Raw genomic sequence first — 26,442 nt, forward strand, 5'->3', positions numbered from 1 at the left:
TAATTGGTTCAATACTGGGTGCCCCAAGCTGGTTCAATAGTGGGTATTCTGTTTCTCAGAAATTTGAAATTGGAACTAAAGGATTTCAATTTCAAGCTAAAATGGACACTTCAACAGAGAGATATAATCTTGGAAACCACAGAGCAGCCATATTTTTTACCATGTGATCTGGGGATCTGAGAAAACCTGTCTATTCAAAGAAAATGGAAAGGGTAAGCAAAGAGAAGCAGTGATGAGAAATAAGAATTTTTTGAAAGTGCTCCAATCCCTGGTCCCAGTTTCATTAAATATTTTTCTGTCCTTGAAACTTTTTGAATCTTAAACTAGCTTAACTTTGTTTCTGTCATTTGTAGCCCAAGACTCAATTAATATATTACTCAAAGGCATATTAGGCATATAATAAATATGAACTAGAATTATAGCCAGAACTTATTTTCATAATCTTTTGCAGGGATGAGTCTATATCTTTCTCATGTTTAAATTTTTCTGAATAATCATAAAAAATACCTACCCAAGAGCAAATATTTAGAAAGTTCTCTGCAACATAATGTTAAGTAAAAAAATACCCTAAGGCATACAACAGTGTATATAGAATAAGATCTCTTTTGTCTAATAATAAAAGATTAGATATTAAACCATTTTTTCTGGAACAGTATACAGAAACTATAAAGTATTTTGCTTTAGGAGGATAGAGAACAAAATTCTCTACCTTCATGTGCCGTTTTATTTGTCTAATAACGTACTTTTAAAAGGAATATTAATAAGAGTTACCTGGATTATACATTTTTTAATGTTTTATACATTTTTCTGTACTAAAAATCTATAATGATTACTTTTTAAAAGTATCAAAAAGAAACTATTTTTAACAAACAGCTAAACAAAACTATTTAATATGCATAAGCCCAGAAGAAAACCCTTTATGTAGAAGAGGCACCCAAATGTAAAGAAAACACCCCAAGGCTACAAGACTATTTGAGCAATTATCTTCTTACTTGGCCTAAATCTCTTCCAGGCTCACTAGCTCTTTTTCAACTGCACTTCAATCATTGGGTTAATTTGTACTTCACTTACACAGTAAAGTCTGAGATTCCTGTGGCTCTTTCTTACTCTTCCTAAAGGAAGAAAGGAAGGAAGGAAAGAAAAGAAAGAAAAACAAATAAGAAGACAGGCTGAATTGTCAGTCATAAAGAGAGGTTTGTAGTAGACCAAATGAATGTGAGTAACTAATACATGAACTATACTCCACCAATATAAAACATAATACCTTCAGTCTATTTGACCAAAAAATGAACAGTTATGAATTGCTATGTTTTTAAGCCATATGTGTGTGACCACATAAAGCCATATAATGACAGCAATCTGCTGTGCCAAATTTCTTTAGGTCCATGATTATACAAAAGAATATTTTCTTGCAGTAAATTCATGTGTGCGATTCATTCATGCTATTTTACTTAGAATTTCTCTTTTCTGAGATAGCCTCCTGGGACATGCATCTCATTTTCATGAGGGTCCCTGAGAGACTTGAGCATACAGTATTTACTTCACTACAATATCAACAACATATTGCAGAACATTTCATCTAAAATAATAATAGAAAATGTTGAGCCATCTTTCCGTTTGGAAAATTATATCTGGAAGAATGTGATGTCTGACGAAAGCCACATTGCTTAAACACATTGTGCCATCTCAGCTTGCTTTGGGAATTGTCTTAGTCCGTTTTCTGCTGCTATAAGAGAATATCACAGACTGGGTGATTTATAAAGAACAGAAGTTTATTCAGCTCAAGGTTCTGGAGGCTGAGAAGTCCAAGAGCATGGTGCCGGAATCTGATGAGGGTCATCTCATGGCAGAAGACACCATGTGGCAAGGAAATACATGAGGAACAGAGAGAAAATGGGGACTAAACTTACCCTTTTATCACAAGTCTATTCCCATGATAATAGCATTAATCCATTCTTGAGGGCAGAGCCCTCACAATATAATCACCTCTTAAAGGCCTCACCTCCCAATATCATTACATTGGCAATTAAACTTCAACATGAGTTTTGGAGAGGACATTCAAACACTAGCAGAAATTTAAAGAGAAATACACACACACACATATAACATAAATAATGTTAAATAATGGATGGAAGGATAAAGACAAGTAAAAAATTATACAATAAGGACAAAAAAGTTAATGAACGCCTACATACAGTACCTGGCACAGAGTAAACACGAGCACCATCAGGTTAGCTGGCAACCTGGCTTGGCCAACAATAAAACGACTGGATTTGTATATAAGGAAAAATTTTCTACAATGGAGACTGTTAGTGAAATCACTGTCATAAACCAAATTCTGTTAAGTTCTTCTCATAAATACTTCCTTAGTGGCACTGTCGGTTAATCATCTGACCTGCCATGGTTAACACAAATATAAGGTTATATTATTCAGGTTCTCCAGAGAATCAGAACCAATAGGTGTACACACACACACACACACACACACACACACACACATTCTCTCTCTCGATATATATATCGATATATAGATTTATGTCTATATAGATCTCATATATAGAGCTATAGATCTAAAAAGAGATTTATGTGTATGTATATACACACATATAAATATCTATATATGTAGATATATATATCTAGATATATTAATTTATATGTATGTATACACATATAAATATCTTTATGTATAGACATATTTTTATATATAACTATTTATATGTGTGTATAAAGATATATGTATCTATATATCTTATATATTACTATAAATCTATATGTATACGTGTGTGTATATATATATACACGTACATATATATATCTCTTATATGTATCTATAGATCTATAGCTCTAAAAAGAGAGAGAGAGAGGAAGAGATTTATTATAAGGTATTGGCTTATGTAATTATGAAAGCTGAGAAGTCCCATAATCTGCTGTCTGCAAGCTGGAGACCCAAGAAAGCAAGTGGATTAGTTTGAAGGCTTAAGAGCCAGAGAGCCAGTGGTGTAGATTCCAGTCCAAGTCTCAATGCCTGAGAATTAGGAGTGCTGAGGGCAGGAGAAGATTTATGTTCCAGCTCCAGCAGACAGGCAGAGAGGAGGGATTCTGCTTTCACATTTTTGTTCTATTAAGGCCTCCAACACATTGCGGGGAGGGCAATGTGCTTTACTCTGTTTACAAATTCAAATGCTAATCTCTTCTGGAAACACTCTCACGGACACATCCAGAAATAATGTTTAACTAGATATACGGGCATGAAATTCACTATCACAGAGGACAATAAAGGAAGATTATTCATTTACCTGTTATGTGATTCATGTTTTTCATTCAGCCATGAGAATATCTACCAGCTAACAAATGAAAACTATATATCATATAAGTGCTAGAAGGTAATCCATAAAGCTTCACTGGTAATTGGTAATAATAATCTATAGTAATAAGAGTGTCTAAAATTCAGAAACATTTTCCTTTCCCAAAGGATTATTTTCACTGGCCACCACGGACTGAGATTTTCAAGTTTGGAAGCATTATAACCATGATTGAGCTGTTAAATAAATGCATGCTCTCTGCCAGGTATTTAACATGTTTATCTTATTTAATCTTCACTTTAACTTCATAAGGTATGCTTTTCTATTTTTTATTCCTATTTTGATTTTTGATTTTACAAATAAGAAATCTTGAGTACAGAGAGATTAAATAACTTGTTCAAGAACACAGAACTACTAAGTGCCATATGGCACCAGGGTCAGAACTCTGGCAGGTTAGCTCCAGAGTCTGGGCTTGTAACTGCTACACTAAAACATCAGAGCAAAGGTATACAAAAAAAAGAAAAATAAGTTCCAGTATTTTGGTTTACTAGACACAAGACAGAATGTTACAAATATACAGCCAAATGTACAAATTACTTTGATTTGATTTTTATTGCTATCTTTTACATTTAAAAAAGATAGTGCCATTTCCTACCATAAAAAGGCCACTACCTTTAAACTATTTGTCCAAGGGTAGTACATTCATGCTAATCCACCAACATTCTCTCATTTGCAATCAAAATAAAGCACATTTGAGATGGTTCTCCTTGGTCAGAAATTGAATTTATAGTCACAAACAAAAGCTAATTGGATCATTTATTGTTTCTAAATAAGTTAAACTGCCACAAATATTAAATGAGTGTATTGTATGAAGTGTGTAAGCAAACATCCACCCACAAAAGAATTATACTTCACAAATCTATTATAATTGATGGTTAGATTCCGTAGGCTAACTACTGAGCTAGTGAGATACCTTTACATATGCTTGTAATGAAAAAGAGCAGAAAGCAGTAGTTAAAATCTTAGTAATGAAACAACAATAACAAAAATAATTGCATTTAAAATGAGCAGAAAAAGCTTTTATCTCAAATACATAATACTTGAAGAAAAAGAGGTTTAACAGGAGAAAGATGAGGAAGTAGAATGGGACATTCAGAGATACCAGAATGGTCATTTCAGGCATTTTTAAGAATCTTGAAGATTAGGTTCAACCATTCTGTAATTTTAGAGATTAAAGGATATATATATATATATATATCCTCTACCAATGAATATGAGAGAGATAAAGAGAACCAAATAGAAAAATGAGCAACAGACTTGACCAGGGATGACTCAGAAAAAATATGAAAGTGGTCAGTAAACACGTGAAAAAAATTTTCAATCTCATCAGAGAAATGCAAATTAAAACCACAATGCATAACAGTACATAACGCCAGAAGGACTTACTTCTTACTTCTCCAGCCATTCACATAATCACTCTCAACTTTTACTCTGGGCACTGCAGCAACACTGGCTTTCTCTCAGCCTAATACTACCCACCAAGCTGCTCTCCCACCTGCCAGAGGTCTTTGCTTATGACTGTCTCTCAGACTGAAACTTTCTGGAACTTATTCAGATGCTGCCTGTTTGGAGAAACCTCTTACACTGAAGCCCCTCTTTAAGAAAGGCTTTCCTAAACTTTAATCAGTTTAAATTCATTGTCATAGCCTCCTGTACTTTTCCTTTAGAGCATATTTCATAGCTGCAATTTTATGTTTTAGATAGTTTATTTGATTAATGTCTGTAGATACTAATAGCTAATTATATAATTAATTAGTAATTATCAGACTAATTACTACGCTCCAAGCAGATGCTCACAAACAGTGCATCTCTTTTTGCTCCCCATTACATTCTTAGAAATGGTCATTGGGCCTGTCAAACAATAAGTAGTCAACAAATATTTGTTAAATAAATTAATATGAGAAATGGGTATTAGTGAACTTATTTTTAAAGTGAAATTTTTATTTGTCATATTGCTCAAGAATAAATTCCTAACTAGTTACCCATTCTGGAAACCAGCTTTAACACCAACATATAAAGTTATACAGCAGAGTTAGAATTGGCTCTGTTCTCTAAAATGTGTTCCTTTTTCATACAACAAGTTTCCTTGCCCTAAAAGGGTTAACCATAAGTTTTTAAAAATAGCCATATCCATAGTCGGAAGTTGAGAAAGCAAGAGTTCTATAACATGGTTGATTCACGACAAGTAAAAATATACCCTCTTTTAATCAGTCTCTGTATTATTGGGGAAGAAAAGGAAAAGAAAAAGACCACTTACTCTGTGAATCGATAAAAATGTCAAACAACCCTCAGGAAAATGGAGAGAAAAGAGGATGGTCCAAAATCATAGCTAAAAGTAATAAAACCAAGACACAAAAATAATCTAATTCAAATTTGTTTAGTTATTATCCAATGCCATTCCAAAACCATCTCCTAAAAGCAACAGATACTTAAAAGACAATATTCTACTAACATTATCCAATAGTGTAAAAATAACGTAAGTACAAAAGTTTAGAAACACCAAATACATGAATTGATGATAACAAACCGAAAGATTCCATCTGTTAAAATAGTCGGTTATTGTTGACTCTTATTGAGCTACACTCTTCTTTTTTCAATACTAGAAGGAAGACTATGCAATATTAGTTAATCTGCAAGCCATCCCCTTTACTTTCAATAGGTTGAGCAGACTATTATGCACAGCACTATGCAAGTTCATATTTTAATAGTTGGCACCTTCTCTCCATTGAGTATAGAGACTTCCCACAGTTCTGAAATTAAAAAACCCACAACCTTAATACTATCTCAAATGTTTCTCACCATGTCCCTGAGTGCCAGCCCTCAGAAAGGCTTGTCGTGAAACAGATCTAGAATGATAAAATGCTTAAAAACAACAACAGTATAATATTTCAGGTCCCTTGTTTATAACAAGTCATCAGCTTATACTGGTACTAGTTCTTACTCCCCTATCTCTCCTTCACTGTTTCCTCCTTACTGTCAGTTTTAAAAATTAAATCACTTCTTGGGACAGAAAAATAAAGAATTCTCTTGTTCCTTTATTACCATAAAAAACAGATTTTTGCACAGATCATCACGTGGTTATCAAAGCATAATGTTAAGGATATCCAGGATTCTTCCACTTCTTCCCCTCACCCCATCCCACACACCTCCCCCACTTCCCAGGAAGTTAAGAAATGGCCACCAGTGAGAAGTGTACATGCGTCCTTGTTGATGGGAATGGGAATAGACATATGATCCTTACTGATTCAAATATAATTCTAAACAACAGTCACGACCTTATATATTGTAACTTCTTCACAATGCCAAGTCTAATTACATTTTACCAATCCAAATAATGCAGCCCAAGTTATAAGTATTTCCTTTTAGTCTCTATTCATATAGCTTTTTTTACGTAGATGCCGTCAAAGTGTATATATAATTTTGTATCTTAAACCGGGTGCAGCTGCTCAAGTCTGTAATCCCAGCTACTTGGGAGGCTGAGGTAGGAGAATTACTTGATGCCAGGACTTTGAGAACAGCCTGAGCAACACAGCAAGGCCTCATCTCTTAAAAAAAAAAAAAAAAAAGTATCCCATTATATATGTTAATATATAGGCTTTAGAATGTACTTAAGACTCCACAAGATTCCTTTTAATGGGATAATTAGCCATTCCCACCATACTGCAACCTCCTAGAGTAGTGAGTTCCAGTAGCTGTTACTCCTTGAGAAAGCCAGTCTATACTTTTCCATTTTTCTAAATTTGTCTCTTGACTGGTCTAGAACACCAGATATTAAATAAACGTGTCCCTACTACTTATATTTCTTTCCACTTCCCTTTGCTCTTGACAAAGTTTCACTTGAGAAGTTATGACTAGAACCAAATAAATTATTCTAAGGTCAGGACTTTCAGAACTTCAGAAACGAGGGATTCTTCCTTCCTTCTTTCCCCCCAGGTTCTTTTTCTGATGATTATGAGAGTTAATTAATCTTTTGGTTACAAATGCATTATTGGGCTGGTATTTGTATCTCCTCTGTCCTAGTCTACCAAATTTGGGGCAAGTACAAATTTTATTCATTACACAGAATACAGAAATATCTCCATTCCCTATCCCACTCCTATGGAAATCTGGGGAAAGGTTTAGGCATGAAATAGGAATTTTTCCACTGTGTTTTGGGGAAAGGAGGAAGATAATGAGGGAAGAATTAAAAAAGATGGTTCCCTAGCTATTGCTATAGAGGGTCCAAGCCCCTAATGTCAACAGCATGCTTGTTATAACCAAAATCATTAGCACACCAACAAATAAACTTAAATATTAAGGGAAATACTAGTTCCAGCAGCTAAGAGAAATAAGATTCATGGATCTATCAGACACTTACTTTATCGCTTTCTGGCCACTGTGTTTGGCAGGTCTGCCAGTTGGGAATAGGTAGAGGTATCATGCTGGCAGGCTTCCCATTTAACTCAGGAAGTAACTTGCTAATAGCGCAGCCAGGCCAGTAGAAGCAAGAATGAGGTTCCTGGCAGTACCATTCCCGTAACAACCAGTTTGCTAAAGAAATCATCCAGTCTTCCAGGTGTCGACACAGACTGTGTTGATGTGGTTTTCCACAGTGCAAAGAGGTCAAGAAGTTGATGAGGTAAGAGGTGCAGCTTATGATCTTAAAGGAGGTGTCATATTTTTCTAAGTTTACTCCTATCATGAATGAGGAATATTTTGGTCCAAACCTTTAAGTAAGCCCTCCATTTATCCAAGATAATAAATATATCAGTCTATGCTACAATATAATCAGTATCATAATCACTCTATATAATATGGATAGGATCTCACTTCAGGGAAATAGTGATGGGCTCTCCTTTGATCAGAAGCTTCCTGTTCTAAGTCTTGAACCTTATACTTTCCACAAGCGGAATCATGCTGATACAGTCAATGAATGGGTTGTTGATGACTATACTCTCGCCTTGCAAATGTTTTCAGCAGACTAACAAGGAGCTCAATATGATCCAAGTCAATTTAATTTGACATTCACTACCTTTTCTCAGAACTGCATCTGCCTGGTGATCAAGGAGAATGAGAGCACTAGGGCTATTTTAAAAAACAAGTATACATTGACTCAAGAATCCTTTTTGTGATTTGAATAATAACACAACCTATTTTTCTACAAGCAGTATGGGTTATTTTACCATATACTTGTTGACATGAAAGCTAAACTACTTTTTTGTTCACTGGCATTTATTTATTCATTTAACAAATAACAAGGCTACCCAAATATGGGCAAGACAACATGGCCACTCACGTGATATCTTCCATAATTTTGTTTCTATTAGAAACACACTACAAGTCAGCAGATTTTAGTATGTGTTCCCTTTTTGTGATAATTATTCTGTTTTGTTGTTGTTGTTGTTGTTTTTGAGATAGAGTCTCACTCTGTCGCAGTGGCATGATCTTGGCTCACTGCAACCTCCGCCTCCCGGGTTCTCCCTCCTGAGTAGCTGGGATTACAGGCACCTGCCACCACGCCCAGCTAATTTTTGTATTTTTAGTAGAGATGGGGTTTCACCATGTTGGCTAGGCTGGTCTTGAATTCCTGACCTCAGATGATCTACCCACCTCAGCCTCCCAAAGTGCTGGGACTACAGGCGTGAGCCACCGTGCCCGGCCAATAATTAATTTTTAACATTAAAAGAATGGAACCATTTGATTATATATTTTATGAATTTCTCATTTCAGAAGATTGTTCATTTACTTCTTCCCTTTTTCCCATCTCATTGAACTTTCTCTTTTCACAATATATTTCCCCTAATATCATAATGACAATCAGTAATAATAATAAGATACAGAAAAACATTAGAGACTTACTTTCACATTTATAGCACTTTCTATTAAAAATAATCTCTCTTATTAATATCTTGTTTCTTTCCTCTTTAGCAAAGTGATGCTCATGAATACCAGAGCAGTCCTCTTGTTAGATGAGTTTAGCTTAGTCAGACATTCAAGTAGTTCCCCAGACTGCCGACATGGGATCAACTTCTGACAAGTATAACTTTTTCTAGGAATCTTCATTATGTTTCCATAAAAGATGAAAACCACAGAAAAACTAATTGCATATTACAACTTTTCTTCAACTTCCTGGTAATAAAGGCTTGGTCTCTGTTATACAAAGAACTTAAAGAAAAATTTTAGGAGTCATTGAGTTTATTTGAGTATTGGAAAGTCAGTACAGTTACTTGTTTCTTTGTTTTTTAATAAGTAGGGCAAATATGTTACTAAAAAGTTAACCATAAAACAAAAATCTGGTCCTATTTTTGTTCATTAAGAAACTTCAGAAACTTAAAATATGATATTTAATAATTATTACCTTTCTAGAGAAAATGTAGAAGGTCATTCTGATTTTCATTTTGTTCATGTACTTTTAAGTGTTGCTATATTTTAAAATGGTTCCCACAGTTTTTCTAAGCAGGGTAAAAAGGACTACTTAATGGATCAGAGCAGTTCTCAACCCTGATCTTAACTCATCCAATTTAAGTTTAGCACATACCATTCCCAAGGGAAGTTCAATTTTTATCACCTAGGTAGTAGATGTTAGCAACTTGACTTAAATTTCTGTGATAAATGACCTAGAATTATGATGCTTTAGTTTTTCTAACTGGAAAACAATAAAAATGATGGCTTAAAAATGCTCAGAATATGGGGAAAAATAAAACTTATTTCTTCAACATCTGTTTATACAAGTTGATCCTTAATTTTTACTGCTATTCTGGACTTCTCTATATTTATAATTAAGATGTGGCCATTATTACATCGGCACCCAGACATCACAGGAATATGTACATTGTAAATGAAGTACTCTGAGTTGAAAATTTTTGAAGTTGGGAGATGGCTACTGAGGATTCATAATGCTATTCTATTCTCCTTTTATAAGTGTTAAAATTTTCTCAAAGGCTAAAAAAAGAAAAAAGAAAGAAAGAAAAAATAAGCAAAGTGAGATAAAACAAAACAAAATACCACAAGAATCACTACATTACTACTGCCAACCACTGTTGCCCCACTGACAAATAATCTCCCATTCAGAGTTCTGTTTGTTTTATATTGATGAATCTAAACTATAAGCATTCCACTTCTCATCAATTAAAGAATAGTAAGTAGTTAACACTGGAGCATTTATTAATGCTTTGTAATATATATTAACATGAACCAAGTGGTAGTATTTTAAAGATTATTCTTAATAATTAAAACAGAAAATAGCTTTTTAAATTACATACAGAAAAACATTTAAAGAGGAATATCTGAAAAATCTAAAAAAGCTAACTGGAGTAATTCTTGAAGCAACTTATATGCAATAAAGAAAAATTGCAACAATATGTTACACAGTTATTTAACTTATTTGTTAAGATCTCACTTTGTTTTCAATTCATTTAAGTAGGAACCTAGATGCTTACTTCTACTTAGCACAATTATTAATACTAGAGTGGGAGGACTATTGGATTCTATGTACTGTTTTCTGGCATGGTATTTTTTCATCACTGATTATATATATTTATATATAATTATATATATAAATATATATATACACACACACATACACACACACCAGTGTGCCTGGCCTCACTGATATATTTAAGTGACCATCATAAAGTGACTGCATCATTTGTTATTTCTTGTCCAGAAAAAATAGTCCTTGAACAGCTGTATTTATTTAAATTCATATTAATTTTGTATCCTCCCCTCTGAAATATGGAAGGTTAGTTCTTATAGAAATTTAATTTAGCAACTGTTGCCTGCTATGATTCCTAGAATGCTTTATTTATATATTCCATAATAAAATATACTGTTACATACCTTTGTTATAAGTAAATAAGTAATCTGCTTCCTAAAAAGTGATCTCACCTACCAAACATAATTACTTTACATTTCAATTTAACTGAAGTTAAATTTTAAAAAGACCATCCCCTTTTCACATTTCTGATTTCTAACCACACCTGGACTCAGGGCAGTTTGACAATCCTCAGTCCCCTTTTCCTTGCTCTTAAAAGATCAGTCTGAATATTTAAAATTCTCCTCAAAGCACTTCATTACTTCCCTCACCTCCAAACATATGAGGCAAATGATCTTGCCTCCAAGACCATGGAGAAAAACAGCAGCTGTAAGATTAACAGTCCTTTATCATTCCATTTCTCATTTTTAAACATACCCATATTCTTCTATTCAGAGCTGACCCACTGTGCTCTTCATCCCATCATTTCCAAATCTTCCTGGATCTTGTTCAATTGATTGTTCCTTTTCTAACCTGTATCTTCAATAACTTTTTCTATTTCTTAATTTATACACATATCTAAATGTCTCTCATCTTGAAACACTATATGACAAGAACACTAAATTGACTCATTCAATCTCACAGCAATTCTACGAGGTAGGCTATTTTAATCTCCATTTTATAGAAGAGGAAACAAAGGCACAGAGAGGTAAAGTAACTTGTCCAAAGTTACAAAGCTAGTAAGTGGCAGCTGGGGAACCAGGTGCCAGAAAGCAAGTTATTTTCCGCTACGAAATACTTAATCCCCAGGAAAGCTTTTCACATGACTTTGATTATTAATTATATGCTGATGATCTCTACCATCAATTTATCCAGTCTTGATTTAACCCTTTTTAGTGTCACTATCTTCTATTCTGAGATAACTTAATTTCAAGATCTCAAAAGACCTAGCCCCTATCTCTCCTCTCTCTGTACCTCCTACACAGTACTACAAAATACAAATCTATCCATTTTGCTTCTTTACTTTCAAACCTTCAAAAACTCCCCATTACTTACAGAATGGGGTCTCCAAACTCCTCAGCAAGGCACACAAGGCTCTTCACAACCTGCCCCCAAATTACCTTCTCACTCCTACCTCCTGCCACTACTTATATATATCATCTAGTCACACCAAATTATGAGAGGTATGTGCCATGTTTTGTCCCATCAATATATTCCATATAGAATGTTCTCTCAGTTTGGAAAGTCATCTTCTCACTCTTGATGAATCATCATTCATCTGTTTCTACAACTGCCCATCCTGCTCCATCCCCAGGTAAAACTGATCTCTTTCTCTTCTTCTATATTTTCACAACATTTGTTAAAAAAAAAAAACCTCTATCATAACAATATAATATTGTACTGTTACTCATAATCTAGACTATGAGCTCTAATAAATCTGGGTCATTCTTTTATTGATAGTTATATCCCATACCCAGAACAGGGCACTGACTCAGAACACATTTGATGAATGAATGGATGCAGCTCTTCTTTAATATTCAAAATCAATATGCCCTGGAAATGGAAAGATAAATTAATGCATCACAGGAGACATCATAATCTTAATTAATCACTGTTTGCCTATGAAATGCCTCAACACTTAGCAATATACAAAGATATTTCTGTTTAAATATTAGTACAAGTATAGATCCTCTTTCTTGAAGTGCCAGTGAACAAAGAACTCTAGCCTACACAAGCAATCTTTGAGGAAATAATAAAACATATCAAAGTAAAAAAAGGTCCGAAATATTAGGCCTACTACCAAGCCACAAGACTTAAGCATGAATAGCCATCAAATTATAAATATTACCAGGTATCCACATGAACCAAACAGTGAAGTGTCAATCTGAATAGTTTCCCCAGCTACATTAATTCCTACATGTATAAAATATTTGGCACTGGTATGACATAGCCATTTACCAAATGGTTTATCAAATTACATTTACAAATCACAAAGGCATCAGCTTGCATGTTCAACTGCGTATAAGTGTTAGGTGGATTGAAGCTGTTTCAGCTTCAAGTGTGGGAAGTGCATTGCTCAGTTTTGCTTGTAAGTGTAAAGATAAACTGGATTAACTAGATCTTTAAAGAAAAATGCAACCAGAAAGCAGTGTGATTTCTACTATGCTTTAAATGGTTGTTTCCTTTGCAGGCACTTCCTCTTAACTCTGTTGAGAAAAAAAAAATACACACGTTACAAAATAAGATGATGAGAGGAACGCAAAGCAGCACAGAAGAGAGTAATGATGAAATACCCCAGCAGTTTGGTTACTTAAGCTACAATAAGGTCAATTAAATTTGTCTTATTTCTTTAAAAACTGTTGAATGTCTCATTGAAAGTTTTTTTTCTAATTTATATTAAACTCCTCATATCAACATTCTCCGGTTGCATTTAATAATGTGAGTGGCCTTGAGTGATTCTGATCCTGAAGTTACCGTCTTGCTTATACTCTAAGTTCACACATGGGCTGGTCTAAAGTTCAGGGTTGAAAATAATTCAACTTTTAATACGTGTAATGAAAAATTACACCTAAGTCAGTCACCAGAACACAAAAGCAACATTAATATTGCTGTTGTAGACTAAACAAAAGCAGGAGTCATCAGTCTTTAAAACTTTTACTGTTTTTCTAGCCTCAAACAGGAAAAGCATTTTGGAAATATAGGGCTCATTAAAGAAGCCCTTTAAACTACTGTTGAAAATCAAGATTTTTTGCCTTATAGGTGGAACTCTAAGCAGAGAGATTTAATGACCATTTCTATTTACACTTGTCAGTATTTTAAAATTTTATACTCTAAAGAGAACAGCTGACATCTGACATTGCAAAGTTTGACACTGCAAAGTTCACACACAGTATGTCAAATCACTGGCAAGCCCAAGACACAAAAAGAGAAATGAAACTTTGATTTGTTAAGGAAAAAACTTATCATGTAAAGTTTACTTTTCTTCCTGCATCATCAAGTTTATATCTTTATCTTATTTAGGAACCATGGCCTAAAACTAAAATGAATTAAAACTAATTAATTAAAAATAACACAAATATTAAATCACCAAAATAGATAAACAAGAGCAAATCTCTAGGAATGTTTTTTTTAAAAAAACTCTGGAGCTTGAAAAAGAGCTATTTACATGCTTTCCTGCATTAACAAGAGGGCAGTAATAATGATGGCTTGTATGACAATATTGTCTTTGTTAGTTTTGCCCCAACAGAACTAAAGATTTCCTGATTACAACTTTGTAATTTAAGTCAACTGTAAAGATTTCTGGGGAAGGGAAACAAAGAAGAGTCTGAGTGCCAGCATTTAAGTGGACTACATTACCTGAGTTTACTCTTCGGCATGGGACAGTGTAAATAAGAGGGGTTCCCACTTCTACAGCCCACGCTAGGTCACGACCTGAACTCACTGTACTGGTATAAAAGAGAAAGTTGTGCTGGAATCTCCAATTTACATGCTTCTCTGCTTCACCTTCAGGATCCTATAATCACATAGGGCCTTACAATGAAGTGTTCACTCTGTACTGTAGCTCATTGTCATGATTTTTAAACAGTTGCTTTTTTATTGTAATGAACCAATTATGAGCCAGTCACTCAAGCAGTCATTAACAATAGATTTTTTAAATTGAATTTTTAATGAATTTTATTTTGGATAAAAGCCCTTAAAAGTACCTATGGCAAAGGGTAATCATACATTGAATTAACAGCAAAATCTGTTTAATAATGACTTGTCTTTTATTTACTACAACAAAATAAATTCTAGTGACAGTGTTAAAAAATATGACAGTGTCAGAGAAAAAAAAGGTTGGGGTGGGAGAAACTTGTATCCTACACTGCTAAAATAATTTAAATGAAAACATACCTTTTTTGCACTTAGTCATCTCCTTGTTTTTCTTAATTTTAAAGTACAAACAAAATACTTTCTTATGAACATAGACTTTGATCTATATTTAGAAAATAATCAGACAGTAATATCTATATTTAGAAAATAATCAGACACTAATATTTGATCTATAAGCTATTAATGATGTCAAATATAATAAAACAAGCTAAACTGAAAAGAGAAAACACACAAATTTAATGCCTTCATTCTAAAGATGAATATACAAGATATGTTAAAAGTATTTTTTAAGCAAAATACTATAATATAAAAATTTTATTTCTCACAATAATTTCTATGTATGTATGAATAGAAATGTCCTTGCTGAAAATAAACAGTAATTTTAATGAAAATTTGAATGAGCACAGTTGTGATTAGTCAGATATATAAATGTATCTTTTCTAGTTGACTGTTGAAACCTCATATATTTATAAGTGCAGGTTTGAATTTTAACAGTGTATGTGAATATTTCCAATAACAGTGAAATAAAAATTAACATTAAAATTTTACCCCATAAACAAAACAATTTTTCATTAAAATTTCAAAGTAAAAAGAACTAAATTAAAACATGTATCTGTTAATACAGTACAATTCTGAACTGCCTAAATTAATTTGCTACTATTAAATCATAATTAAGAACTCGCTATCCAGTGTGATTTAGTAAATCATTAATTAGAAATATTAAAGAATGCACAATGATACTAGAAAAATTCTCTCTGAAGGTTAGACTGTCATACTCTGGTTGGGTTTTCAACTCTTTAATCTGTTAAAATCACTCACTTATGCAAAGATAAAAATTATATACATATATATTCATACAAACATATATATAACCCATATATATACACCTATATATACATATACATGTATATGTATAGACATAGGTATGTGTGTGAGCAAGACTATTCCTAGAAAATTGTCAGTATACACTCTGATTTTGTTAAGAGAAAAAACTTTTTTGAATGTTCCAGGCTTTTAAACCCTCGTATTTTCTGCCTCAAGAATGCGCTGACTGAAAGTAAGAGGCTCGGCAGGAGGACTGTGCAGCCCCTGGTTAATTAATCTGCCGGCTGAATGACAGCGTGCCTAGGGGCATGGTGCTGGCATCTCACACCAGGTCCCAATATGCTTTAAGCCTTGGATAGCTACATTCTGCACGTGAAGACTTTGCCCAACAAATAGTAAAAAGGCCTTCAGAGCCTTCCTTCTTCTGCCTGAGACATTCCATTTAATTAATGTAATCCCTTTTTATCTTAAAGTTTTAATAAATTTTGATGCAGAGGCATAATAAACACATCTATGCACCTGAATGCAGTAACTAGTTGCTCTAACGATTTTCTTATATATCCAAAAGGCTTCTTTACGAGGCATAAAGAAAATGAATGCAAAACATGTTACAACATGTTCAGAAATTCTCAAACATGCTACTCCATCTATTCAAAAAACCATATTTGTACAACCTGATGTTTAATGACTCTGGCAATTTCCATTTCACTGGGCTTAAAGTTTTTTTATATCATAAAAATACAAATCATATGCCTACCCCAAAACACTTTAAAAATTACTAATACCTAATCTTGAGCAAGGTAAGGCTATTTTTTAGCAATAGGATACACATGACATTCTCCAAATCCCTTTTACTGCCGAACAAAACATCTATCAAATCAAGATAAAATCGCTAAATCATGAATGTTAATATCATTCTGAGAAAAATAATACCTTATGACTAGAAAAGACCATCCCTTTAGGGAGAAATATTGTGTTAAAGTAGATTATTCTTTTAGTAGTGTAACAGAATGGCTTCTACCTAGTCCCAGATGGAAAATCAAAATCTGCATTTAAATGGAAATATTTTTAAACATATAGGACAAAAGGCTAAAAACCATAAGGAATATCTACTTCCTTTCATTTTAAAAATTCAAAACCCCATGTGAGAACTTTTAGGGAAGGCTTTGGCTTTCAGATTTTGTTTGTATGTTTGTTTCATTTTTATGAAGAGCTTGCTACACAATGTAATTTCACAGTTTTGTGATTAACACATAGTATTTGTGCCTATTATATCAAATTCACAAGTCAGATAAAAAAGCTGTGCTATACAATTTTTACTATTACAAGAAACAGATTTATGATTTAGGCTTAGGAAGAGTTAAGAATGAGTCCTCTATTTTCTTCCCATTTTTAACCATCCTGTTTTATATGTAATTCTTACAAGGCAAGAGCAGTTTGTTGAAATAAAATAAAACCTAAATTTCTTCAGCATTGACTCAAATCACCACTATGGTTAGAGAAAAAAGAAAGCAAAATGCTCGGCAATATTATAACTACTGCTCTTTGCGACCTGAAAGATTATTTTCAGTTCTTCAATAGTTAGAGCAATTTTCTTAAATCCTGAAGGAGCCTGACAGCACTGCACATTTCTTAATGCTTGCATTTACTTTTACATTATAAAACAATAAAACAGCAGGATAATGTTCATGCAGTTTAGAGACTTGTAACATTATCACAAATAATTCTACTGTATTATGGCAAAACATAAGCTTTTTAAATGTAGGCTGACTAAAGAAAGGGCAATCTGTATTTATTGAAAGTACACAGACAAATAAGATTGGAAATTAACTTAAATGTGGTACCTAGATTTAAAATACTGTTTGAAAAGGTTTGAAAAAACAAAATCTATGCTTAATATTTTTTTGTCCTAAATTAAAATACAATTAATTTTCAAGCATAGTGCTTAAGCAAGGGGAAAGCCTTCTCACTTATCTTTCTTTGGAGTATGTGACTTCTTTTGCTACCTCAGGAACCAGCCACATTAGGTAATTTAATCATTTTTCCTCAACAATGTTGTAAACCAAAAAAACTTTACAACTACCAGCGTTAAAGATTCAGGTAGCTGGGCATGGAGGCTCATCCCTATTGTCCCAGCACTTTGGGATGCCAAGGCAGGAGGACTGCTTGAGGCCACAAGTTTGAGACCAGCCTGAGCAACATAGCATGACCCTGTCTCTACAAAAAATTAAAAAATTAGCTAGGAGTGGTTACGTGTTCCTGTAGTACCAGCTACCCAGGATGCTGTGGTGGGAGGATCTGAGCTCAGTAGGTTGAGGCTGCAGTGAACTGTGATGGTGCCACCACACTACAGCCTAGGTAACAGAAGGAAATCCTGACTCTAAAAACAAAAACAAAAAACAGGTGTTTTGATGATGGTCACATTTGACTACTGTATTACAAATAATGGGCCAGCCTGCAGAACTTTGTCGTATCATCTCCTTTCTGAAACCAGCCCACCTTCTAATCACTATGCAGGTTCTGACATACTTCTTTATTGCTGGAAGCTCTGTCCATTTTTGTATAGGAAATTACGGATTTCTTTATTTAAAAGACGTAAAAGACATCTTATTTAAAAGCATAACTGGAACAACTCCTGCATATGTATCAGGTAATTTTCCTACATTCAATAAGTAATTCATTTCAATTCAGTTGTTCGTGATTCTTCTAGTGGTAACCATAGGGATGAGGAAGGATAAAAGCATTTCGATGCAGTAACCTGTTTCTCAGATTTATCCTGGGTACTCCATCCCTGCTCCCAACTCCCCACCCTTCACCTTGAACTCCAAAATTCCCAGCAGAAAATTTTTTCAACCATCATTTGGAGATAATATACCATAAAATTAAATCACCAAAAACCCTGATACATGTCATCATTAGTCTACACTAAGTAGCAAACTAAATTAGGGAAGCTATATGTGAGACCATCACAGAAGATCCCAAACTCACAAATCTTTTAAACTCTTATGCCTTAAAATTGCCTAAATCAAAGAAAAGTGAGGAAACATGACAAATTAGGTTTTAAAAGAAAATATATGTCCCATCCTTGTGGATACTGGACTCAGAGCTAATGTATGAAGAAACTGACTTTGAATCCCAAATATTCCTGTTCTAAATAAATGATACTCTTTTGCAAGAAACCAGAGTCTAAAACCTGACTACTCAAAATGCAACCTCAGACCAGCAGCCTCAGCATCACCTGTGTACTTGTTAGAAAAATCTCAGGCTCCATCCAGACCAACTATATCAGAACCTGAATTTTTAATAAGATCCCCAAATGATCTGTTTGCATATTCAAGTTTAAGACTTTCTAATCTAAGAGTTTATCTGGTTTCACAGCTTATTCTTCACCAAGAGACATAAAACAGTGAAGGGACAGAACAACCAGTGCTCATAAAAAGACATAAATATTACAGATGACCATAATCTAATGAAGGAGGGAAAAAAAGAGAAAATTTAACTTAAGCGTTTAAATTGGATCTAGATCTCTGTCTGCAATCTTTGTTTTTAACACCTGAAAATTCATTTACGTGTGTATGTGCATGCATACACACATGTGAGATGAAAGAGAAAAAGGAGAGGAAAAAAGTAGAATGCGAATGAGAGGAAAAAGAATAGGGGGAGAATGGAACCATGAAACTGTACATAGTGTGAATATGTACATGTGTTTATAGCTGAGAAGTAGAAGAAACAAAGTAACCCAGCAGCTTGGAAAAGAGCAGCGATACTCCTCTCAACAACACTTGCACACACTCCTACTTATCCCCATGCTCAAGTCGGTGTAATAGCAGCGTTTTCATATCACTGACAAGAAACTACCAAGAGATTATCATTTAAAAAAAAAAGTGTCACAGAAGGAAATATTCCCTAACTGCATCAAAAGTACAAACAAAAATAGAGAGAATTAGGTCTAAGAAACTAAAATGACCAAAAGAGAAAGGTATCATAATTCCAAGATGGTGATATATTATTTTGCAAAGTCTAAATAATGATTTAGTAATAATTACCACAAAACATTATTTTATTCTTACAAATGAGCTATTATAATATTTAATCCAGTAACTAGGTTTAAAATAGTAGCACTATAGTTTTGTTTTGTTTTTAATGCCATAATAGAAATTGTCAACATTAATAATAAAAGTTCATTAAAAAAAGGGGAAGCATAAAGTATTTTCTATGGGATATTTAGTGAACATAAAGTATTTTCTATGGGATATTAATGGGATAAAGTAGTGGTTTAAACCTGCAGTAATAATTTTCATAAAGTGAAATATACCTAAAATCTTACATGTTTCATATAAAAAATATGCCCAAAATGATTAAACTACTTTTACTAAGCCAATATTCTACCACCATTGATTTACTCACAGAAAATCAGAAATCATTTTTAAATGTTGCCAAACTTAATGATGCCAATAGAAAATAAGTCAGTTAATATCCAGGAGCAGAAGAGTGTGGCTAGTTGGAAAACAGAACCTAGTAGAAAAAACAAGTTAAAATTAGCATTACATCTGTAACTGTTTAAAAAATAACATCTATGAATGTCTATACCTATATCTGTGTTCATCCACATGGCACATTTTTAGTATAAAGTATACTAAAATCTAGCACACGAGGCCACTGGTCATCGATCTACTTTAGCCCCCTTAAATCCCTGGAAACTGACTTCTCACAATAAGGGGAAAAAGTCACCTTATGCCTTGTATTACATGACTGAATTGCCCTAACATACATTTCTTTGGTTTTGTTCCAAGAAGAATATGCAGTCAAAAGATGGGCAGAATGCTATTCCCACCTTGAGTTCACGAAATGCCAGGAATTATAAAAACAATTCCAAGTCAAGGTTTCAGATACATTAAAAAAAGACTTTGAATTTTAAAATATAAATAATGAATTCAGAAGCAGGTGTATTATTTATAGAAATCAACTAGCCAATATGTTTCAATGGCCTTAAAAATAATCATATACTTTGATCCATTAATTCTGCATCTGGAAATGCATCCTAAGGAATTAACTTTTTAAAATGTAGACAATAATTTATGGATCACATCAAAGTGCTATTATTTATAGTTAAAATTAGGTTCTACCTAATTTACAAAATTAGAGAATCATTAAAAAAATTATTATACAGGCACATGATAGAATATTAAGTAATCATTAAATTATCTTACTGAAGAGATTTTCACGGCATAGAAAAATGTTTCTGATAACTTTAAGTTTAAAAAAAGCAATGTACAAAGTACAGCAATACCACACACAGGTGTGTGCATCTATGTGTGTGTTAAATATATGTGCATGTATAAAAATACATCAAAATGTTAACTTGAAATGGTTGAATTTTGAGCAACATCTTCATATTTTTATACTTTCGTGTATTTTTTAAATTTAAAACATAATTTTTCTAAGTATCAAAGAAAATTAACAAAGAATTTAGACTATAAAAAACAAGGCAGGAAGAACATGGGTGAGTACCCTGTAAGGTTACGAAGATACAATTCCACTGAATAAAGGAAGCATGTGCACCTATAAGAGGAGTACTAAAAACCCAGTTCCAGAAGAAAGAGCCAACTCTCTAAGAGGTAGAAGACAGATGAACATCAAAAATTAAAATAAAATAATGTAGAGAAGTCAGCTCTATTATAGTAACTAGAAAGCAAAAAGGATATCATCTAATGCCAATGTTATTTTTACTATGCAAAAGTATCAAATAACTGCGGTAAATAATTTAAGAAAATAAATTACAACACCACTTAGTCTTAGGAGGCTTATTCCAAATCTTAACTATAAGGAAAGAAACTGGTTACTTTATCAAATCATAACAAAACAAACTTTATAGATACTAACTTTGTTTTCTACAAAGTTGACAGATACAGAGACTATTTTCTCTTCCCAAACATAATTAAAGCATATCTTTAAGATGTCCAGATAATGAACATTATAACACTCGAATATATATATAATTGACAAGCTAAAAATCTTTTTATAAAGCAATATTTTAGCTATTATGTTAATAAGTAACTTATAACTTACATTTTTCCCTTAAATTTTCATAAAAGTCTTTTTCTTGGTTGCTAATGCTTCATAATCATTTCCATTTCAGACTGCTTGACTGATCAATTGATTCTAAGTCAATAACAACATGGAGTAAAGGGTTGGAAACTTTATAGTCACACTAAATTTGTTATATAAAACCAGGAATCCAGCTAATAGCTGTGATTTTCATACATAGTAGGGACTCAGTAATTCTCAATTAACCATAAAGAAGAAAGCATCGATATAAATTTGGCACCTTATAACTATGTAAATAAAATCTTACAACTATGTAGAATCCTCACAAAGTTAGTTTTACCTATTATATAACATTGTTTTATTTAAAATATTTGCAAGTAACAGTTTGAGAAGATGTATTACGCAAAATAGCATAAAGGAGCCATTTAAAGCTAAAGACAAAATTTCTACATAAGTATAAATGCTCAAGAACATCTGAAAACAAGTCCCTTGATATTAGCCTAAAATTAAAATTTACAGAATGTTACCTAATCTTTGACAGAACCTAGTCAATGATAGCCCTAAAGAATATCTGATAAATAAGATGATGCTTCCTTAAATAAGAAGGGATGTCTCACTTTCCAAAGCAATTAATTTAAAAGAGGAAATAGTTTCTGATCCATGATCTCAGGATACATTGAATTGGAAGTTTGATTTAATTTTAGTTCTGAATCATACGACTTCACTATGGCAAATACCATATAGCGTTACTTTGGTGGAAGCACTAAAAAAACTATGTTTATATGTAATTATCTGCTCTCTATTGGGGAAGACCAGGGGAGATAAACTTATCTCTGAAAAAATCCTATAAATTCTAACCCTGAACTGATAAACTGATAAATTATTTCAAGATATTAATCAAAATTATAAGCTAAGTGAAGAATTATAAGTCCCCAACAGGCCCAGATAGAGCAATACTGAGCCTTCAAAAAGACAGCATTTTTTGGAGAAACTTAGTAATACTGGCCAGACAAAGAAGGGCAGATGCCAAGTCATGAACAAGTAAGAAAAATATAGGGAATGTGGAATATTTTTAGAAAAGCAAAGAATTCATCAAAAATAATTATGACTAATACATAGCAGTAACTTCCTGCCCTAAAACTCAGTGTTAAGTCTTTAAGACAGACACTGTGCTTTAATCACCTACATCCGTTGCCTTAATCAGCTACATCTTTAGCACTTAGAAAAATGCCTGAAACACACTAAGGTTAAAAAAAAAAAAAAGCTAATGTATCTTAACATTCTATAACTTACACAGCATGTGTAAACATTATAAATAATAGTTATATATTATAGCATGTGACTTCTTTTCCTCTCTTTCATTCATCATTTTACTGACGCTCAAAGGAAAAAGCATATAGAACAAAATCATCTGAAAAAGTTCATAGGGGCTGGGTATGGCGGGTCATACCTATATCCCAGAACTTTGGGTGGCTGTGGTGGGAGGACTCCTTGAGGCCAGAGGTTCGTGACCAGCCTGGGTAACAAAGCAAGATGCCCATCTTTACAAAAATTAAGGCCGGGTGCGGTGGCTCACGCCTGTAATCCCAGCACTTTGGGAGGCCGAGGTGGGTGGATCACAAGGTCAGGAGATCAAGACCATCATGGCTAACATGGTGAAACCCCGTCTCTACTAAAAATATAAAAAATTAGCCGGGCACGGTGGCGGGCGCCTGTAGTCCCAGCTACTCAGGAGGCTGAGGCGGGAGAATGGCGTGAACCCGGAAGGCAGAGCTTGCAGTGAGCCAAGATCGTGCCACTGCACTCTGGCCTGGGCGACAGAGCGAGACTCCGTCTCAGAAAAAAAAAAAAAAATTAGCCAGGTTGTGGTGGCACTCACTTGTAGTTCCAGCTACTCAAGAAGCTGAAGGCGGAAGATCGTTTGAGCTCAGAATTTTGAGGCTGCAGTGAATTATGCTTGTAGCACTGCACTCCAGCCTGGACAACAAAGTGAGACCTTGTTTTCTCATACAAACTTTTTAAATTCTTGGTGATACGTCCGTTTTGTGCCCACAAAACTTTCCGAGTTAAGAAGTTTTTAATAGGTGGTCACTCAAAAGACCCTTTAGAAAAATTAAGCCCTGGAAAATATTTAATTAATTCTTACCTCGTATCAAGCGAAAGCAAAGCCCAAAGCAGACATACTGAAATGCACAAACTTTGAGATCATATTCATCACTGCCAAAGCAGCTGATACATTAAGTACTAAAAAGAAACACAATTAAAGACAAAACAAGGAGTAGTAGAATTTCCACTACACAATACCCCTAAAGAGACAGAAGAGCACAGCTAAATTCTCTAAGAACCAGATCGACAGAGAAACCATGACAGATAACAATTATCTTATGAAGTTAGTTAAATATGAGCAATGCTCTATGGCCCCAATGAAAGAGAAAGTGTTTTTCTAGTGACAAATAAGTATGTAATAGTTAATATTTATTGATGCTTCCTATATGATCTATTCTACATGGATTATCCCATTAAATGCTCATAATGACCCTATGTTGTAGGTACTACTACTAGTCTTACTTTACAAATATGAAAGCCAAGGTATAGAGAAGTTAACTAAACTAAGATCATACCATGCAGTGGAACCTAGAACAAAGCGGAGTCGAACCCTAGAGTCCCCACTTATCCCTCAAAGGCAAAAAACCCACCAACATTTCTTGGTAAACACAATATTGGTTTTCTAAACTCTATTTAATTATGAATATATCATTGATCATCATTAAAGGATAAAAACATACAGTGTAACAGATTTTCAACCACTTTTTTGGTCTCCAGGCAATCATTTTTTTGGTCTCACTCACTCACATGCCACATAGTAACCCTAATCACAACTCAGTGATGGAGATGAAGAGGAAATAGCATGGAGCTGATTCTAATATACTCCTAGGAGGTGTCTGCCTCACTTTAAGAATTCCAGAGCATACATACCTACACCTTTATTTGTAAGCAGTACTACTACTGACTCCTCCCAAATTTTGCTTGTGGCTCCAAAAGATTTTTTTTAATGTATATTATTCAAGGATTTTGCCACACATTTCTTTCATGCAAGACTCACATGAAAAAATATACATACATCATCACATACTTCAATATCAACTCATAATAAAGAAAACAGAATTAATAAAATATAATAGCTTGCTATTTTTTTCAGGTTTAATCTGTTTCATTCAGCAGCAGTAATGATCTCATCTCATATTCTACCACCTTGGAAAAATTTAAAGAAGAATTTTTTTTGGAGGACTGCTAATAAAATTATCATTGACATTTTAATTAAAAAAAGAAATGTATGTAGAATAAACAGGATGCTTCCTGAACAGTCTGCAGTGGCTGCTCCATTGCTTCTTTGTACAGTCTTGGTAAATTATGCAGGCTCTCAGTAGATAGAGCAGCTGTATTTCACTGTCTTCGGTAATGTAATCTACATTTATCACTATTTTAATTAAGTGGATTCTTAATTTGGTACTCTCATTGCAAAGAAAAAATACCTTATTCAATTTTTTTCTTTGGTAGACAGCATCTTGTCAGCCTTGTAAGCCAGAATGTAATTTTAAACATATTTCTTACTGTAACTGGTCATTATTTTAAGAGGAACTACCATATTTGGTTATTGAGAATTTGTACCTTTTCATTTTATCAGCTTAAAACATTGGTTCCTTCTTTATAGTGATAAAAAGATACTTTCACAGTTCTCAGTTTTAACCCAAGTGATATACAAAAAACAATAGGTGGTTTATTATAATATTACGTTCAAGATTACTCAAAAGCAATACAAAACGTAAATAAGAACTTTACAAGAAAAACAACAATTTACTGAATATTGAGAACATTCAATTCCAAAGTTCATTGTGTAAGATTATTTTTTATCATCAGGTCATTTGAAGTGTCTGAATCTAAACCAATCATTGTGGTATATAACAGCTTTTAATTATACTGAAGACACATTCCGAATACTTCTTATTCATTTCCTATAATTATTTGTAATTAAAACAATGTTTTACTTTAAAAAAATTAAATTGATGAATTATGCCAGAAGTATGTTTGTTTTAATTGGTTCACAGAGAAACAATTACTTTACTATTAGATGGCTTCATAAAGTTGCACTTTTATGCATGAGGTGTTTGAAATCAATAAGGGAAGGCCTGGTGTTCAAAGAATTCTGTATTCAGCACACATTAACTGAACATCTTTTATGTGCCAGGTACAGAATTAGGCACTATGAATTCAAACCAAAGTAAGACAAAGCCCTTACACAAAAGGAGTGTATGTACACACACGTACATAAACTGTAAGGACCAAGTGGCTTTTAAACTCTGTTGCTTTGAAAGAGAGGGACTCTAGGTCCCCATCTCCATTTCAACCAAAAAAGCTCCATTTTCATCTATTTTACACACCAGTCTTCTTCGTAGCTGGTGGAGAAAACAAAAGCTGTATAGCTAGAAAACACAAATAAGGGCTCTAGACTATTATTACTAAGAACCCAGATAATTGAAAAAGTATCCTAAGTATTTTCAGATACACTAAAGGGGAAAAATTTTAAACTCCTGTTTTGTTCTG

General features: G+C 33.5%; 1 protein-coding gene across 6 annotated transcripts in view; it reads right to left on the reverse strand.

Annotated features, from left to right (window-relative positions):
* The window catches only part of DPH6 (diphthamine biosynthesis 6), a 405,738-nt gene that overhangs the window by 351,503 nt on the left and 27,793 nt on the right, over window positions 1-26,442 (reverse strand).

The sequence above is a fragment of the Pan troglodytes genome, chromosome 16 (genome assembly GCF_028858775.2).
Source record: "Pan troglodytes isolate AG18354 chromosome 16, NHGRI_mPanTro3-v2.0_pri, whole genome shotgun sequence".
In the NCBI taxonomy this organism is placed as follows: Eukaryota; Metazoa; Chordata; class Mammalia; order Primates; family Hominidae; genus Pan; species Pan troglodytes.